Here is a 19,211-nt window from a genome sequence, read left to right as displayed (position 1 = left end):
GATAGAGTTAGACAGTGAGAGACAAGAGACAGAGAGAAAGATCTTCCTTCCATTGAGTCACTCCCCAAATGGTCGCCACAGCCGGCACTGTGCTGATCTGAAGGCAGGAACCAGGTGCCTCCCCCTGGTCTCCCATGCGGGTGCAGGGGCCCAAGCACTTAGGCCATCCTCCACTGCCCTCTTGGGCCATAGCAGAGAGCTGGAATGGAAGAGGAGCAATGGAGACCAGAACCTGGTGCCCATATGGAATGGTGGCACTGCAGGTGGAGGATTAACCAAGTGAGCCACAGCGGCGGCCCAAGAGAAAATTTTCTATCAGCTGGTTCATTCCCTAAATGCCCACAATAGCCAGTGTTGGGCTAGGCTGAAGCCTAAAGCCAGAAGCCAGGAACCCCATCTGTGTCTCCTAAGTGGCAGGACCCCTGTTGTCCCAGGCACACAAGCAGGGAGCTGAACTGGCATCCAGGACTTGAGCTGACACTCTGATATGGGATACCAGTGTTGCAAATTGCAGCTTAACCAGCTGCACCACAATGCCAGCCCCAACTGTAGTATTTTAGAAGTCTGTCATCAGGGTAGTTAAAAATTAACTGAGGAAATTAAAGATGTGTTAATGGAAGCAATGAAGGATGCGTGTGATCTAAACAGGCAGAACACTGGGAAAGCAATAAGAGTTTTATGACCACCAGCTTGAAATTTTTGAAAAAGGCATATGTAAAATAACTACTCTTAATTCTGTCATAAGATGTACTGTTTAACAAGTACTTAAAAATGTTTGTATATAACTGCTGTTGCAGATCAGAAAACGAGGAACAAAGAGAAGTCATGAAATCACAGACTTCAGTTCAAAACAAGGGCAGATCTTTAAATGTAAACATTCCCATGGGGCTGGAGCTGTGGCTCACTTGGTTAATCCTCCGCCTGAGGCGCCGGCATCCCATATGGGCGCCAGTTCTAGTCCCAGTTGCTCCTCTTCCAGTCCAGCTCTCTGCTGTGGCCTAGGAAAGCAGTAGAAGATGGCCCAAGTCCTTGGGCCCCTGCACCTGCATGGGATACCAGGAAGAAGCTCCTGGCTCCTGGCACCAGATGGGTGCAGCTCCAGTCATTGCGGCCTTTTGGGGAGTGAACCAGCAGACAGAAGACCTTTCTCTCTGTCTCTCCGTCTCACTGTCTGTAGATCTACCTCTCAAATAAATAAATAAAATCTTTAAAAAAATGTAAACATTCCCAAATGAAGCAGATTCTACAGTACCACCCTGAGAGTTTAAGAATGGCTATTGGCTGGATAGTTTGGAGGGGATCTTTGAAAAAGTTGTGAAAAATAGAACATACCACCCCAAAATATATCTCTTTGACATAAAAATTCTTTGGGGGAGAGACGGCAATTTAGAAGCGGCAAACTGATCAGAAGCTCTCTCTATCCTCCCTCTTTTCTGCCTAAAAACAGGATTAACTCTTTTGTTGGAGACAACTCTAGACTCCACCAAAGGAATCTGTGAACAAATCTAACACTCTCACTTTCCCCTGATGTATTATCTTCCCACAGTTTCCTGCCTTTCGAAGCCTTTCCTGTCATTTCTTCACAAATTCATTTCTTCAGAGCTCTGAGTTACTGTTTTGAGTTCCTTTTCATTGATGTTGCTCCTGCATGATGTGTGATACAAGTGTTAATAAATTTATTTTTCTCATGCTAATCTGTCTTTTGTTAGAGCAGTCCGTCCTAAGAACTAAGATGGGTAGGGATGATCTCTAGTTTCTCCTACAGATGCAGTACATACTATGACCTTCTAAGGTCTGCTAACTCTGACAGATGATACATTCTATACAGAGAATCCAAAACCAAAAGTTTTCATTTTAAAATGTAATTTTTACACTGAAAATAAACCCTGAAGGGTATTGCACAGAAAAACTGCAAGATTCACACAGTAACCAGTTAAGTGTTCAACTATAGAAACAAATACCACTTACATCTATTGATTAAGAGTTTAGATAAGAAGCACTTCAAGTGAAAAATTATTTCCCTTTCTGAGCAGGAAAAACACACCTGAATCAACAGCACCATCACCATCCCCCATCAAAACCCAGTGTCAGGAAAAGGAACCAGGAACTATCCTGACTTAAAAAGAGCCATTTCAAAGATGAAACATATAACATATGGACACTCACAGAGCTTCAGAATCCAAATAAACACATTTGAAGGGGAAGCAAACTCCTAATAGAAAATTGATGTCAGCAATCTGTAGCAATGTAGGAACTCAAGACAGCTGGATATAACACTTAGCTAAAGAAAGCTACATAACACAATAACCATGAGAAGCCGGGAAGGAGTGGTGTCCAGCCACAGGTATCTTTTACTGTTAATGTAGACCTCCTCATCTCTTTGAGAATGTCTTAGCTTAAACCAAATATCACAGGCATTTGCTTTGAAAAGAAAATGAGAAGAGTTTGTTTAGATAAGAAAAGCCCCTAATAAATCCTGACCTAGAGTTAATCATATAAATATGATTTAAAAGAAACACTCCAGATATGCATGTTCTATTCATTACTTTTGGCTTAATCTCTTAGAAGAAGGCACATAGTACAACACTCCAATAGCACCCCAAAGAGGTAGACGGATGAGCTGTCTGCCCTGCATTCCCTTCTCTGGAAGGAGCCACCCTCTCCTGACTCCATCTTAACAGGACTAAACCATGATACTCCACTTCCCTCAAAAGCAACCTAAGAGATCCAGGCTGGCCAAGGTACCCCATTCCTTAGGTTTTACTAAGAGGCCTAGTAAAGAAGACTGGCTCTTTCCGCTGAGCTGGGAGAACTCCATCTGGAGATGAAGGCCATCTTCTCGACCACATGAACAGTCTGTCAGGAAAATGAGGGAGGAAGCAGAGGAGAGATGAAGGGGACAGCCCCATTTTTAATCAATTACTCTCCTTCCACACTACATAGATGTGAGGGAGAATTAAGAACAGAAGGATGCCTGGGGTTGAGTTCCAGCTCCACTACTGAGTCCAGTGTCCTACTAATGCACACCTTGGGAGGGGGCAGATGATGGTTCAAGTACATGGGAGACTGGGATTGAGTTGTGAGTTCCTAGCTTTGAGTTAGCTCAGTCCTGGCTGTAGTGGGTATTTGAGGTTTGAATTAGCAGATGAAAGATCTGTCTCTCTCAAATAAAAGTAACTTTTTAAATAAACAAATAGGAGGAAAAGATTTGACTAGACATTTCAACAAAGAAGACATGTGAATGTATGTCTAATAAGCACATGAAGAGATGCTGAACATCATTAGTCATTACAGAAATGCAAATTAAAACCACAATGAGATGTCATTTCTCACCCACTATCATGTTATAATATAAAACAAGAACCAAACTATAACAACTACCAGTAGAGATGGCAGAACAATGGGAGTCCTCAATACTGCCAGTGAATAGAAAATAATAATAATTTCTTAAAGGTGAAACAAATGTACCAAACAACCTAGCAATTACATTCCTAGGTATATATTCATGAGAAATGAAAATATATGTTCACTGGGGTCAGCATTATGGCACAGCAGGTTAAGCTGCCACCTGCAATATCTGCATCACATATGGATGCCATTTTGAGTCTAGCTGCTTCACCTCTGATCTAGCTCCCACTAATGCGCCTGGGAAAGCAGCAGTGGATGGCCCAAGTGCTTGGGCCCCTGCACCCATGTGGGAGACCTGGCTGAAACTGCTGGCTTCTGGCTTAGGCCTGGCCCAAACCTGGCTGTTGAGGACATTTGGGGAGTGAGCCACAGTATGGAAGATCTCTCTCTCTCCCTCTCTATTTAATTCTGCCTTTCACATAAATAAATCTTTAAAAAAAAATATGTGTTCACAAAGTGACTCATACACAAAAGTTCATAGCAGGATTATCACAATAACCCAAAAGTGGAAATAATCCAAACTGTCCATCAATTGATGAACAGGTAAGGAAACTGTGACATATTCATAGAATGGAATACTATTCAGCAATAAAAAGGAATGGTGGTAAAAAGGCATGCAGGCATTCCCTGTATATGCTGAACTTTTCTGTAGATTTTGAAGTAAGAAGTTGGGAGAAAACAGCCTCATTTTATACTATATCCAAATGTAAAAGGAATCACCACTGTAGAAACAGGCATGCAGCTGATGCATAAATATCATCTCTTTGGTCTATGCTCTCTTAACCTACAGAAACCAAGAGGGAATGAATGGGAACTAAAAGTATTAAATAATTATGCAGAGAATGCACAAGCTTTATGAAAATGCTGAACTTACAAAATACTTTTGAAGTATCATTTAAGTCAAAGCAACACAGTTATTTATTGGTGCTGAAATCTTTAAATGATAGGTGTATCCAAGAAAACACTGGTAAACTGAGGTCAATGAATGTTCCCGCTGGGATAAACTCTCATCCCACCTATGTATCTTGGCTGACACAGAGATCAAGTGAGAACATGTATACACAAGTGATAAATTTCCACTAAAAAAATTTGGTCACACTTTATGTCTTCCATAGCAACAGGGACATAAACACAGCATTAAACCTAGCATCAATCACTTAAAGACACTGTCAGTGTTCATTATGAATAATCCCACTTCATTATTCTAATTTACACATTTTGTCTTAATACTTGCTATGCCATTATTTGTAACAATATGCTTTTAACATTTAAAGTTTTAACATCTTGCATTGCACTACTGTAAAACAGAAAAACTTTTTAATAAATCAAAAGGAAAGCTAATCTGGAAGTTCAAACAAAAATTCTCATTTATAGTTTTTATAATGAAGGAAAGCATTCTTGGACCTCAAACTAAGATATCTAGAAAGAAAATGACATGCTAAAAGTGCAGATTGTTTCACAGATTTTGTAAGAGAACTGAGACAAAGTACTCCAGTAGATGAAAGAAAGAAATTATAGCCACTAGAATGGCTATAATAAAAAATATGAACAAGTGTTGAAGATGTGGAGAAACTGGGAACTCTCACAGACTGCTAGTGGGAATGTAAAATGGTGCAACCACTTTAGAAAACAGTTTGGCAAAGCCTCAAAATACAAACATAGGAGTTAACATATGACCCAGCAATTCCACTCTTAGGTAAACACATAAGAGAAATGAAAATACGTGTCCATGCAAAAACATACGTATTGACGATGTTCACAGCAGTATCATACAATATAAGCCCCAAAATGCAAACACCCAAATGTCCATCAGTGATGGATAAACAAAAGTGACATATTCATACAATAGGGTATTAATCAACTATAAAAAATGAAGACTCGATGCATGCTAGAACATGGGTGAACTTTGCAATGTTATGTTATATAAAAGCAGCCACAAACAAAAGACCATATATTATATGACTCTACTTATAACATGTAAAAATGCCTGAATAAGTAAATAAGTTGAGACAGCAAGTAAATTAGTAGCTGCCAGGAGCTGACAGGTGGAGTGAGAGCTAATGAGCCAGGGCTTTTTTGGGGGGAATAATGAAAATGTTCTGGAATTAGGTAGCAGTGACTGTGGCACAACTTTGTGACTAAACTAACAACCACTAAAGAGGCAGGCTTTTGGCATAGAATTTTATACCTGTGGGCATCTGAAGAGTGAACCAGTAGATGAGAGATCTTTATCTGTTTCTGCCTCTCTGCCTTTCAAATAAATAAAAATTATTTAAAAAGAAAAATGACATTATCATAGAATTTTAAAAGGGTGAAACTTATATATGTTAATAAAGGAGATTCAGCTTCTCACTCAAAAAAAATAAAAAAGCAAAGGTCATAAAAAGACTATTCACAGAATAAGAAATCCAAATAAACAGTGAATATATAAAGAGCAACAGTTGTAGCTACATATAAACTTTAACAAAACAAAACAAGATAGAATGGGTTTTATGAACTCAGCCAAAGCACAAAAAAGAAAGAGATAAGGAGAGAAAGTGATCAGGTTTTATTTTCAGACACCAATAAAGCTACTGAAAATCACAAAGAGCAAATAAGAATAAATGAAGTAACAAGCATAGAAAATTATCTTATTTATAGTGTGTAGACATAAGAAATAGAAATTGGAGACTAATAGGGTAGTGGCAAAGTTACCAATTACCTAGACATTAAGTGACTAGGGCCAGTGTCCCAGAAACCTAAGACCTCAAGGGATGGGAATTTTCTGTCACAGACTAAACATCTTCCGCAGAGAGGTAAAGGGAGACATTATTTTCCTCACATTGGAAAGGAGGGAGTCAGCGGCGGCCATTGGAGAGGGAACCAACGGCAAAGGAAGACCTTTCTGCCTATCTCTCTCTCTCTCACTGTCCACTCTGCCTGTCAAAAACAACAACAACAACAACAAAAAAAAGAAAAAAAGAAAAAGAAAGAAAGAAAAGAGGGAACAGAAAAGGTCACCTGCCTGCCCACGCCGTGCCATCAGGGTAGCAGCCATGTATGGGGATGAGACCTGAGGATCTTCAAGGCAGGCAGGGAGTCCCCCAAACAAAACTATCCGCCTCTTGCTGCCAAGCCTGAATTCCTGCCAGTAAGGCAAGGTCCAAAGAGAAAAAGGCTGCATGGGTCACAGTGGGGACAGACAGCTGGTCACTGACAAAAAGTAGTCACAAAGTAATGAGAGCTCCTTAACTTATGGACAAGACTTTTTTTTCTTTACATGCAGAGTGCACAGTGAGAGAGAGAGAGAGAGAAAGGTCTTCCTTTGCCGTTGGTTCACCTTCCAATGGCCACCACGGCCGGCGCACTGCGCTGATCCGATGGCAGGAGCCAGGTGCTTCTCCTGGTCTCCCATGCGGGTGCAGGGCCCAAGCACTTGGGCCATCCTCCACTGCACTCCCGGGCCACAGCAGAGAGCTGGCCTGGAAGAGGGGCAACTGGGACAGAATCCGGTGCCCCGACCGGGACTAGAACCCGGTGTGCCAGTGTTGCTAGGCGGAGGATTAGCCTAGTGAGCCACGGCGCCGGCTGGCAAGACTATTAAACACCCTACCTACCAGCACTCCTGGGACAGCAAAGATGGACAAAAGGACATGGACTGATGTTTGCTGGGAGCTCTAGGGAGGTGCTCCTTGACATTAGGGACAAGAAATTAACAGATACCCTATCACCCAGCACTCCTTGGAGAGGAAATATTTAGAATGAGAGATGAACAACAGGATGTGAACTTAAGTGTTCATACTCAGGGGCTGGCGCTGTGGTGCAGCAGGTTAAAGCCACAGCCTGCAACACCAGTATCTCACGTGTATGCCAGTTCGGGTCTTGTTTGCTCCACTTCTGATCCAGTTCTCTACTGTGGCCTGGGAAAGCAACAGAGGATGGCCCAGGTCCTTGGGCCCCTGTACCCATGTGGGAGATCTGGAGGCTCCTGACTCCGGATGGGCTCAGCTCCAGCCAATGCAGCCAACTGGGGAGTGGGCCAGCAGATGGAAGATCTCTCTCTGCCTCTGCTTCTGCCTCTCTCTGTAACTCTTTCAAATAAATAAAATAAATCTTAAAAAAAAAAAAGAGCTCATACCTGGATCTAGGTAATCTTGAAATTTTAAGCTTCTATAAAATGTATGCTACTTGAACTTTCTGGGTGAATTAGATGGCAGTGAAATGAAAACACTCCCCAGACTTAGGAAACTGGTGTGTGTTCACCACTGTCATATGGATACAAGTTGTGCAGGCTGGCGGGACAACACGTTATTCTATACCAACATTTCGCTCCAGCCAGAGGCCTGGGTCTGCATAAACAAATTCTGGAGACAGAACTGCCTCTGAAAGCCAGATGATCCAGGCCCTAAATATCTGTCTAGAACCAACCCACAGCTGTGTACTTTAAGCTACTCCTAAGAATAAACTCCTCTAATTACAAACCTGACTTGCAGTATCACCTTGGACCTAAGGGCCCAAGACAGCACCATATCAATCCAAAGTCAGCCTATTTCATCTGAAAGCACAGAAACACTTAAAACTGTAAAAGCCTAGAGAGGAACTCCTAGATTTTCATAAACCTGTGGTAGGTTCAGTTTAAAAGGGAAACACAAGGTCACCCCACACCATCCTTGATTGGCTGGGCGAAGACCACAGTGACATCAAGAAGAACTGTGTGGAGAAGCGTGAAGCGAAGTCAGGACTGGTTATGTGACTGGGAAACACTGAGCAGTGGCCACCGAGCTTATCACTGTATTCTGCCACTTCCCACTAGAAAGGTCAACCTTTCTTGCATCTCACCACATCACGTCCACTAAGTCTGGAGACACTGAAGGACTACAATCTTGGAATCCCTACTCATGGGTAAATTAATATCCAAGTACAAATGCATGCATTTGTGTAGCCACAAAGACAACACGTGAAACAATAAAGACACTGTTGCACTGCTATTCAACCACTGTACTGGAGATATTAGTCAATGCACTTCGGTAAGGCTAACAGACCTAACAATGAAAAAGATGGGAAAAAAATCCCTATTTCAACAGATGACAAGATAGTATACCTGGAAAACGTAAGAGAACTTAAAAACTGAAGTAACTTAAGCAATAAAAGTTCAGGGGCTGGTGCTGTGGTGTACCAGGTTAAGCCTCCACCTGTGGCACCAGCCTGCCTACACAGTCACCGGCTCAAGTCTCAGATCCCCTACTTCCAATCCGGCTCCCTGCTGACGGCCTGGGGAAGCAGTGGAAGATAGTCTAAGTGCTTGGGCCCCTGCACCCACTAAGGAGACCTAGAAGCTCCTGGCTCCTGGTTTCAGATCGGCCCAGCTCCAGCCGTTGTGGCCATTTGGGGAGTGAACCAACGGATGGAAGACCTTTTTCTCTCTCTCTCTCCCTCTCTCTGATATAACTCTGACTCTTAAATAAATAAACCTTTAAAAAAAAATTCAGCAAGGTAGTAGGAAAACAAAAACATGCATGAACACAATATAAAATGAAGATATTCATGAAAATATACATGAATAATAATGGAAGGTAAGAAAACTATAATAGCGGCAAAAAGTTAAAGCATCTAGGGATGAACTTAATAAGAAATGTTCAAAACATTTATGAAGAAAACTATAAGCCACTTCTCAAAGATAAAAGCAGGCCTATGAAAATAGATAAAACTTATTCTAGGTGAAGATGTCTCACCACCATCAAGGTATCAGTTCTCTTCAAGTCTTAAGTTTAATGTGATCGCAATAAAGTTTTTTGCCAGTGCCGCGGCTCACTAGGCTAATCCTCTGCCTGCGGCGCCGGCACACCGGGTTCTAGTCCTGGTCGGGGCGCCGGTTCTGTCCCGGCTGCTCCTCTTCCAGTCCAGCTCTCCGCTGTGGCCCAGGAGTGCAGTGGAGGATGGCCCAAGTGCTTGGGCCCTGCACCCGCATGGGAGACCAGGAGGAAGCACCTGGCTCCTGGCTTCGGATTGGCGCAGCGCACCAGCAGTAGGGGCCATTTGGGGGGGTGAACCAACGGAAGGAAGACCTTTCTCTCTGTCTCTCTTTCTCACTAACTCTGTCAAAAAATAAATAAATAAAGTTTTTTAAGATTTTATTTATTTGAAAGATACAGTTATCTATAGTCAGAGAGAAAGAGACAAAGAGAAAGGTCTTCCATCCACTGGTTTACTCCCCAACTGGCTGCAATGGCCATATGGGATGCCAGCGCCACAGGTGTAGGCTTAGTCTATAATGCCAAAGCACCAGCCCTTCAATAGTTTTTTAATGGAGTTAAGACAAATGATACTGAAGTACATATGGAAAATAAAATACATAAAAACACTGAAGAAGAGTTATCCCTATCAGATAACACACCACAGCATACTAAGCCTGTCTATGCACAGCATATGAAAGTCTCTTGATTTGAGGTGCACTGTGACATAGCAGGTTAAGCCGCTGCCTATAACCAGTTCGAGTCCCCGTTGCTCCATTTCCAATCCAGCTCCTTGCTAATATGCATGCAAAAACAATGGAAGATGGCCCAGGTGCTTGGAACCCTGCACCCATGTGGGAGACCCGGAAGAAGCTCCTGGCTTCGGCCTGGCCCAGCTCTTGCTATTGTGGTCATTTGGAGAGTGAACCAGTGGATGGAAGAATTCTCTCGCTCTCTTGCTCTCTAACTCCGCCTTTCAAATAAAAAAATAATAAATAAATCTTAAGTTAGAAGATGGCCCAAGTCCTTGGGCCCCTACACCCATATGGGAGTCCAGGAAGAAGCTCCTGGCTTCAGATCAGCCCAACTCCTACTGTTGGGGTCATTTGGGAAGTGAACCAGCGGATGGAAGACCTCTCTCTCTCTTCCACTTTGCCTCTGCCTCTCTGTAACTCTGTCTTTCAAATAAAAAGCTAAAGAGAAGGGCCGGCGCTGTGGCGTAGCAGGTAAAGCCACCATCTGCAGTGTTGGCATCTCATATGGGTGCCGCTTCTAGTCCTGGCCTTTCTGCTCCGATCCAGCCCTTTGCTGTGGCCTGGAAAAGCAGTAGAAGATGGCTCAAGTCCTTAGGTCCCTGTATCTGCATGGGAGACCTGGAAGAAGCTCCTGGCTTCTGGCTCCTGGCTCCTGAGCAGATTGGCTCAGCTCCAGCCACTGTGGTTATTTGGGGAGTGAACCAGTGGATGCAAGACCTCCCTCTCTCCCTCTCCCTCTCCCTCTCTCTGCCTCTGCCTTTCAAATAAATAAATCTTTTTTAAATAAAAAAAAAAGCTAAGAAAAAAAAATCACCAAAAATTGTATAGAAATTTGGCAAATAACACAAATAATATAAAGGAATATTAAAATGACTCTTAAGCATATGGGGGAAAAAGTCCAATTCACTGGTAGTAAGAGAAATATACATGAAAATCACAATGAGGTGCCACTTCTTAACCACCAGATTGGAGAAATTCGAACTCTGTGCAGCTGCTGGTGAAGCTGTGAGGCAATAGGTATTCTCCTACACTGCTGTGGAGTGTTAAACAGCACAACCACATAGCTAGAAGAATTTGCATTTATCCTGAAGACACACTTCAGACAATACAAAGATAAATGCATGCAAAACTTTTCATTGTGCCGGCGCCGTGGCTCACTAGGCTAATCCTCCGCCTAGCGGCGCTGGCACACCGGGTTCTAGTCCCGGTAGGGGCGCCGGATTCTGTCCCGGTTGCCCCTCTCCCAGGCCAGCTCTCTGCTGTGGCCAGGGAGTGCAGTGGAGGATGGCCCAAGTCCTTGGGCCCTGCACCCCATGGGAGACCAGCATAAGTACCTGGCTCCTGCCATCGGATCAGCGCGGCGCGCCGGCCGTGGCGGCCATTGGAGGGTGAACCAACGGCAAAGGAAGACCTTTCTCTCTGTCTCTCTCTCTCACTGTCCACTCTGCCTGGCAAAAAAAAAAAAAAAACTTTTCATTGTAACACCATCTGTAATCATAAAGTAATCTTTTTTTATTTATTTTTTTTTTTGGACAGGCAGAGTTAGTGAGAGAGAGAGAGACAGAGAGAGAGAGACAGAGACAGAGAGAAAGGTCTTCCTTCCATTGGTTCACCCCCCAAAATGGCCATTACGATCCAAAGCCAGGAGCCAGACGCTTCCTCCTGGTCTCCCATGCAGGTGCAGGGCCCAAGCACTTGGCCCATCTCCACAGCAGAGAGCTGGACTAGAAGAGAAGCAACCGGGACAGAACGGCGCCCCAACTGGGACTAGAACCTGGGGTGCCAGCGCCACAGGTGGAGGATGAACAGCGGTGCCGGCATAAAAGTAATCTTAAAAGTTACTTAAATGCTGGCCGCGGCTCAATAGGCTAATCCTCCACCTAGCGGCACCAGCACACCAGGTTCTAGTCCCGTTCACCCAGTCGGGGCGCCGGATTCTGTCCCGGTTGTCCCTCTTCCAGGACAGCTCTCTGCTGTGGCCTGGGAAGGCAGTGGAGGATGGCCCAAGTCCTTGGGCCCTGCACCCCATGAGAGACCAGGAAAAGCACCTGGCTCCTGCCATCGGATCAGCGAGGTGCGCCGGCCGCAGCCCGCCAGCCGTGGCGGCCATTGGAGGGTGAACCAACGGCAAAAGGAAGACCTTTCTCTCTCTCTCTCTCTCTCTCTCACTATCCACTCTGCCTGTGGGAAAAAAAGAAAAAGAAAAAAAAAGTTACTTAAATGCAAGAGACTGGCTGAAAAAAAAATTACTGCACATGCAATAAGAGTACTATGCAGTTAAGAATGAGTTATTTTAGTTTCTGTGTATTATTTTTTCAAATAGCCACAAAGTTGTTAAGAGATGAAACTTATTAAGTTGTTTGGCCTAACTATTTAAGGATTAACTTATTAAGTGTTTCTTTTAACCTAGGGATACTGTGAAAAAATTACTAATAAAATAGGGGTACCATAAACTAAGTTTGGGAACTCCTTTTTTAAAAAAAATTTATTTTATTTATTTGAATGGCATAAATACAGATAAAGAAGGAGAGAGAGAAGTCTTTCATTCACTGGTTCATTTTCTAATGACCGCTACCCAGATGGCCCGGGGCTGGGCCAGGCCGAAGCCAGGAGTCAAGAGCTTCTTCTGGGTCTCCCTTCTGGGTGGAGGGGTCCTCCACTGCTTTCTCAGACAGACTAGTGGAGAGCTGGATCAGAAGTAGAGCAGCCAGGACTCGAACTGGTACCCTTATGGGACTCCAGCAATGCAGACAGAGGCTCAACCTCTACCACAACACGGGGCCCAATTTGGGAACTTCTGATAAAGGCCTCTGTGTGTGTGTGTGTGTGTGTGTGTGTGTGTTTATGAGGTTTCTATGGACAGCAATCAACAACATTTACAACAGGCTAATGAACGCACTCTCTACAGTATAGTAAGTGCTGCAACAGAGGTCATGGCAGCACATCAGAGAAATATCTATCTATCTATCTATCTATCTATCTATTTTAGGAATGGGGTCCACAGCAACAGCCTAATCAAGGTATAATTTTTGGAGAGGCATAACCTAAATTGAGTTCTGAGGAGCAGTAGGGGTACACTAGATTGGAGGAAGGAGGAGTGGCTAGAATTCCAGGAAGAGGAAATGGAAAAGTAAACACTAGCATTCCTGGAGCTGGGGACTGCTGGAACTGAATATCACGGAAGAGGTGAGGCTAGCCCGGCAAAGGATATACCTTGAGGGTTTTGTAAATGAAATCAAGGTTAAAGGAGTCTGAATTTTATTAATGGGCAAAAGGAATACACATGAGAGGATTTTAAGCTGGGGAGGATCATGATTTTCCTAACCATGTGTGGGGAAAAGATTAGCGGAGGGCCAACCAGAGGCTAGAAGGCTACTGAAGTCATTCACAGAGTAGATCTCAACAGCGCAGCTGAACTAAAGCACTTGCAATTCAGTGTGGCAACTTCCACTTTCAATGGAGGACTGTACTAGCTACTCAACTGCACATGAAACCCTGAGATACTATGGCTTAGATGGCCACAATCACAATCTTTGTGGAAAATGGGGATCTTTGCCCCACCTTCACAATGCATCTCGGAGTAGAAGTCATTTCACAATCTTGCTGTGTTCTAGTGTTCAAAATGACACTGTCAGATCCTGATACTTAGTTTTAAAAGTGAATTCAGCAATGAAATTGGATCCCAGACTGTAAAATTACTTGTGTCAAGTGATTTGTCTACTACATTTAATACAGGACTCTAGCTGTGAAGGCCTTAACAGCATCATAATATTTTATGGAAGCTTTCTTTTTTTGGTTTGTACTTTCCTCTTGACTTTGAAGAAATAAGTCTTCATCTTCAGGCATAATTAAATCAAGGATACAAATTCTCTTCTGAAATTTACACATCTTCTAAGCTTACATGGTTTTAATTTCTTTTTTCTCTATATGGTAATAAAATCTTTATGAATGCAATAAAGTAGTAAGACAGGTATCTAAGAATTACCGAAAAACCAAAGAATAGCTGTTACTTATGGAGGGTACAGAATGAGTTTTTTGCTTAGAGCTATACAAATACTTTTTTTAAAAACCTAGGAAGAGAACATAACCTTCAAATTAAGCCCAGTTAAAAGTGTATTTTTAAAAAGTGCAAAGGCTTGGAAAGAGCGAAGAGAATTCTACTAGCAATGAATAGCAATCAGAACCTACAAGAGTTCTGGCACCTTAAAGCCTCCATACTAATACAAAGAGAAAATGATTTATGGTCTCCAGTGGTAAAAACACACCCAGCATTGTGCTTCTAAAACCATTCTTACTACCATCCCATAATCTCTTCCCCCTGTTAGTGAAGAAAGAACTAAAAATGGTTGAGTTCAAGAAAATGTCACACCAAGTAGGTTTATGGTACTCCTGTCAAACAGAGACTTGCAGTAAAAAAGCAGAAATCAGACACCAAGGCTGCACTAATCCTCTACCAGGACAACTCAGAACAATGCCAGTCATTTTTTTCATCATGGGACACACAGGCTGTGTGTGAGGCACAGTTACACTGTATGTGCAGACACATTGGGATAGAGGAAAGTAGCCAATGCTTGAGGCCACCTGGCCAGCAGGGTCACTGGCAACTCAAGTCACACCTGATGGCCAAGAGTGCTGAGAAGATCAGCATCTTTACTTTCCTGAAACTCAGCTCAATTAGAATTGCCTTTTGGTCAGCCTTTTAGGATTAACTGCAACATTCAGTCCTGTCAGAAACTGTTACTGTACTTTCAAATCCAAGCACTACTACACACTAACTAGCTACGTGCCTAGCCTCTGGGAAATCACTTCATTTGGCCTTGGTAAAATATAGGAAAACTACCTATCTTGCAGAGGTATGGCAGAGATTAGAACTAATAAAAGTAAAGCTGTTATCACAATGCTTGTTAGGCAATCAATATATGATAACTTATTATCAAGAAGGTTATTAGATTAAAGAAGGGAAATCTAATCTCCGTACAGTGGAAATGTCACTGAAATAAGAAATTGCAGGCTCCCCTCTCTTTAATGTCTAAGAATTAAAACATTTATGAAACAATGAAAATCATAAATTGTCTCCTTCAAAATCATAGTTTTTCCTCATTATCATTCACAGAGGTGATTGTCCTTGCTACCCCTTTATTAAAGAATACAAGTATGTATTACACTGATATACACATATACAAAAAGTGATGCCAGTACAGTTAATTATGTTCTGTAGAAGCCATCCTTGGAAAAATCAGTACAAGGCTACCACCAGCTACTTGGGAGAGGAAAGAAGACATCAGCACTTTTTTTTTTAACTTGGCCCTCCCTAAAGTGAAAGTAATCTAACTATCTATAGACAAAAATCTTCTTCACAAATGGCAGACAAAATTCTTTCCTATAATTGGCTCTTTTTTTCTGAAAGCCCTACACTGAAAGTGTTGTAATGAATTACTGCTTCAAAATAAATGATACAGATGACTGCACACTCAGCAGGCACACCAGGGAACAGCATCTGGATCTCAGAAACATGAAAGATCATAGCTGGAAGTCAGAGGATTTCATGTATCCATGGGAAAATCAGCCATTGCAAGCAAATCGGTGATGCACCGTTTCCCAAACACTGGTGACTCCCAACTTCCTCTTTTTGATTAACACAAGCTATGGTTATCAACTCTGAACATAAACTTTCTGCCTATCAATAGAACATCTCTCCCTGCTAACCCTGGACATGACCAACAATGGGATACAATTGATTATAATCTCCAATCACAGTCCCCCAAATTATTTTAACCTTTCAGGGGGACAGAGTTTTTTAAGGTAATGAATTCTTGAGTTGTTCTGTGACCCTGCTGAAGAACATGTGCCTAGAACCTGACATAAACACACACACACACACACACACAAAACAAGCAAACGTGGAAGGCAAATATGAGATCATCTAGACGTTTATTCAATCAGTGAAGAAATGTATGAAAAGCTTTTATGTTCTAGACATGGAAACACAATGATGAGTAAGACATGGCTCCTGCCCTGAAGAAACCAAAGGCTTAAAAACAACGATTTAAGTCACAAGAGTCATTTTATGATAATAATGTATTAACAGACAAAAACATACGTTAATAAGATAAATTTAAATTCACTAGTATACATAAGCTAAAAGGAATTCCTTCTGCGGTAAGCTTTTTAAAAATTTTGTATTCAATTTTTGGAACATGATTAAAGCTGTAATTTCTCCCAGGAAAAGAATGCACTTAGGACACGCCTTTATAAACCGTGCGCCCACCCCCAACCACCACCACCACCATCAACGATTTGTAAATCAAGGTGCTTTTCAGCTTGACACCTAGGGCGTGGCACTGGAGTTCTCGCACTACCCCTACGACACCTGGGTGAGCGCTCACGGTTCTGGACATTCAGGTTTCCAAGCAAAGCCCAGTTTACTCCCTAAATCTCTCTAAACCTTAAACGGCACTGCCCATCCCCGAGCGCCGGCACCTCCGCCGACTTACACACGGCTGCTCGGACTGAAGCACACAAATCACATCTTCCACTTCTGGAAATCTTTCAGGAACGAATCACAGAGCAAACAACCACCCGCCCACCCCAAACATCCACGCTGCCTTCCTCTTCCTAGAGGCTGATTACCTGAACGTGGGCTAAATCTGTGCTACAGCCCAGGGCCAGCTGTTCAGTTCGGTGTGGAGCGTCTAATGACTCCGGTCTGAAAAAGCCATCCCTGTAACTGGCACAAAACCCTGGCGGAGACGCTTAAAAGGCAACTGCTCCGATACAGGCAAGGAGTGGAAAGAAAGGGAAGGAGGAGAGGGGCGCAGTGAGGCGCGGGGACTGCGGCGGCAGAGGGTCCCCCCAGGTCTCCGGCACCGCCCGGGCGGGGACCTCGGTGCGGCGTGCCAGAGATGCGAGGTGACCTTCGCGCGAGGCCAACTCGGGGGACTTCGCCGCTCGCTCCCAGGGGGTGCACTCGCCCGCACGGCGGCGAACCCATGGCCCCCAGGATTCCAGCCCAGGCTCGTACCGCAGCTCTAACCCGGAATGTGCAATCTCGGCAGCCGGACGCTGCGCCTGGGCCTGGGCCCGCCGCCACCCGGACACACCCCCGCCGCCGCTCCGGTCCCCCAGGCCCTCCCGGGGTGGCCCGGGCAGGCATCGCTCACCTGCACCTCGAGCCGGTCCGCAGCCCCGCGGGCTTCTGAAGCCGCGGCCGCGCTGGCTCCGGCCGGAGGGGGCTCGGCCCTTGTCTGGGAGGCTCCGCGCCGGGAGCGGCAGGAGGAGTCCGACGGGCGGCGGCGGAGCCTGGGCGGCAGGAGGAGGAGGAGGCGGAGGAGGAGGGGAAAGCGGACGACTCTGCCACTCCGCTCTGGGGAGATCCACCCTCCTCCTGGCCGCTCTGCAGCAGCCGCCGCAGATCACTTCCGGGGCGCTGGGGAGCGGGGTGGGGCCGGCTGGAGAGTGACTTCCTGTCCGCGGGCGGAGAGGAGGGCGATCGCCGTCCTGGGCTGAAGAACAATGGCTTGGGAGGCGCGGGCTGGCTGGCCTCCGCCCCTTGCCGCGTAGGGCGGAGTGCCCTGCCTTTCGAGCGATCCTCCACCGGGCTTTCAGCGCCCAGCGAGGCGAAGTCACCTCCCGGGGACCCGGGAGTGGCCGCGGGCCTCGGCGGAGGTGCCCGGATCTCGGCGTCGCGCCGCGACGTCCTTGTCTCTTTTCTGGGGACTAGGAGGGGGTTCCCGGGGAGAAAGGGGAGAGCGGAGGCCGCCATCTTGGTTTTAATGGGGGCAGCCCTCTTCTTCCCCGGCGACTTAGGGTACTGGGAGGCTGCGCGGGTCGCTGGCTGGGGTTTTCCAGTGGAACCAGCGACGTGGCTCGTTGTGGGCCGAATCCCAGGAGGGTGGTCAGGCGCCTGCCCTGGCTGGAGGGTCTCCGCGGGCTGGCCTGAGCCTCCTAGCTCACTGTTGACCCCTGCAAAATTCGCCTCTGCGGATGGTCTGCGGGCCCTGTCTGAGGGGTCTCAGGCCCCCTTGCGCCTCTGTAAGTTCATGTAGCTTTGAGGTCATCCTGCAGCCCTTTTGGTGCTGTGATTTGATAGCTTAAGTGAAAAGTTGACTAAATCGGTTGTTTCATTTAAATTTCTCCGTATGTTTGAATCCGTTTGCCTAACATCCGGGTTGCAGCTGCAGATTCTTATCTCCCCACAAACCATTTTAGTACCAAATAGGAGCTTTTCTTACCCATTCGAGAAAGGCCCATTCTAGAAGGCAGTTGTGAAAGCAAGTACTTGTGTTTGGAAGTATGTTTTATCGAGGAATGTAGAGGAAAGAGTAGGATGCTTTTGTGAACTCTGGGAGTTTAGAAGATAGGTAGCATTTCCAAGCACAAAATCAGGGGTCGGATGACAAATCGGGATCCAGGCAGAATGCACTGTAGCACCAGGACAAATAGCGTGTGTTGAAAAGACTTAAGTAGTAATTACAGGTCTTAAAGTTCAAGGCTGCGTTGCTGAAAAAGATGAGGTTGAAGAAGCATACAGGAGTCAAATGGAGCATGACTGTTCCATTCTCTGGTGAGGCAATGTAGAGGAAGGACCCTGGACAGAATTTCAACCTAAACTGTTCTGTTGGTGGAGAACGGATTTTTTGAGGGGAGGAGCAGGACGAGGAGAGAACTTGAGACAAAGGGCCACCGCAGAAGAAGAGAAAATCTAAGGACTCACCTGAGAGGCAGCGACTTGAATATGTATTTCTGGAGGAAGCTGTTGGGTAAGAGAAGGGAAGTGGCAATAAAGGGACCTTACTTTGTTTTAGGGGAGGAGTAGGATTAAGGTATGCTATACCGGATGAAATAAGGGCGAGCTAGGGACTCTGGAACTTCTTTTTGCAGAAAGGGAGCTTGATTTTGGCCCTGGAAGTTTGAAGTGCCAGTGGTGCTACCTAGTGGCAGTTGCTGTATGCGTCTAGAGGTGTAAGGGGCAGCTGGGCTGAAGTTAGAAACACCATGGGCTTACAGTACCATGTCCAAGCAGACCGCTGCACTTCATGGAGAATCGTTTGAAAACAACTTCTTTCTCCATGCTTTTACTTGGGAAGATTACTAAAATACGACATTTTTTATAGACCCCATGTGATGATACATGTCCATCCACAGGTCAGTATTCTGACATCTACTTTCCTACTTAGCATGTATTTGTGCAACCTACTAACCTCTGGCTCTATGGCCAGTGGAGCTAGCTATTTGCAGTGATAAAGTTTAAAATAGGAGAAATCCATTCATTTACAATTTAGTTCTTAGATTATTTAAATACATATTACCCTCAATTTTTCTAGAATAGATGTATATT

The 19,211-nt window shown here is 44.7% G+C and overlaps 1 protein-coding gene across 6 annotated transcripts in view; it reads right to left on the bottom strand.

Moving 5' to 3' along the window:
* The window catches only part of RALA (RAS like proto-oncogene A), a 71,996-nt gene extending 54,581 nt beyond the window's left edge, over positions 1-17,415 (bottom strand). For 2 of the 6 annotated variants that reach the window (XM_070059758.1, XM_070059759.1), the window contains exon 1: positions 17,035-17,174. The gene's annotated coding sequence lies outside the window, so the exon portion shown is untranslated. Of the gene's footprint in view, positions 1-17,034 lie in introns of all 6 variants that reach the window. The other 4 variants (XM_002713768.5, XM_017344442.3, XM_070059756.1 and 1 more) reach the window with 4 other exon arrangements.
* Between the last annotated feature and the right edge of the window lie 1,796 nt (positions 17,416-19,211).

This window comes from Oryctolagus cuniculus, chromosome 16, assembly GCF_964237555.1.
Source record: "Oryctolagus cuniculus chromosome 16, mOryCun1.1, whole genome shotgun sequence".
NCBI classification, from domain to species: Eukaryota; Metazoa; Chordata; class Mammalia; order Lagomorpha; family Leporidae; genus Oryctolagus; species Oryctolagus cuniculus.
Note: the sequence above shows the minus strand (reverse complement) of the source record. Positions and strands in the feature narration are given on the sequence as shown.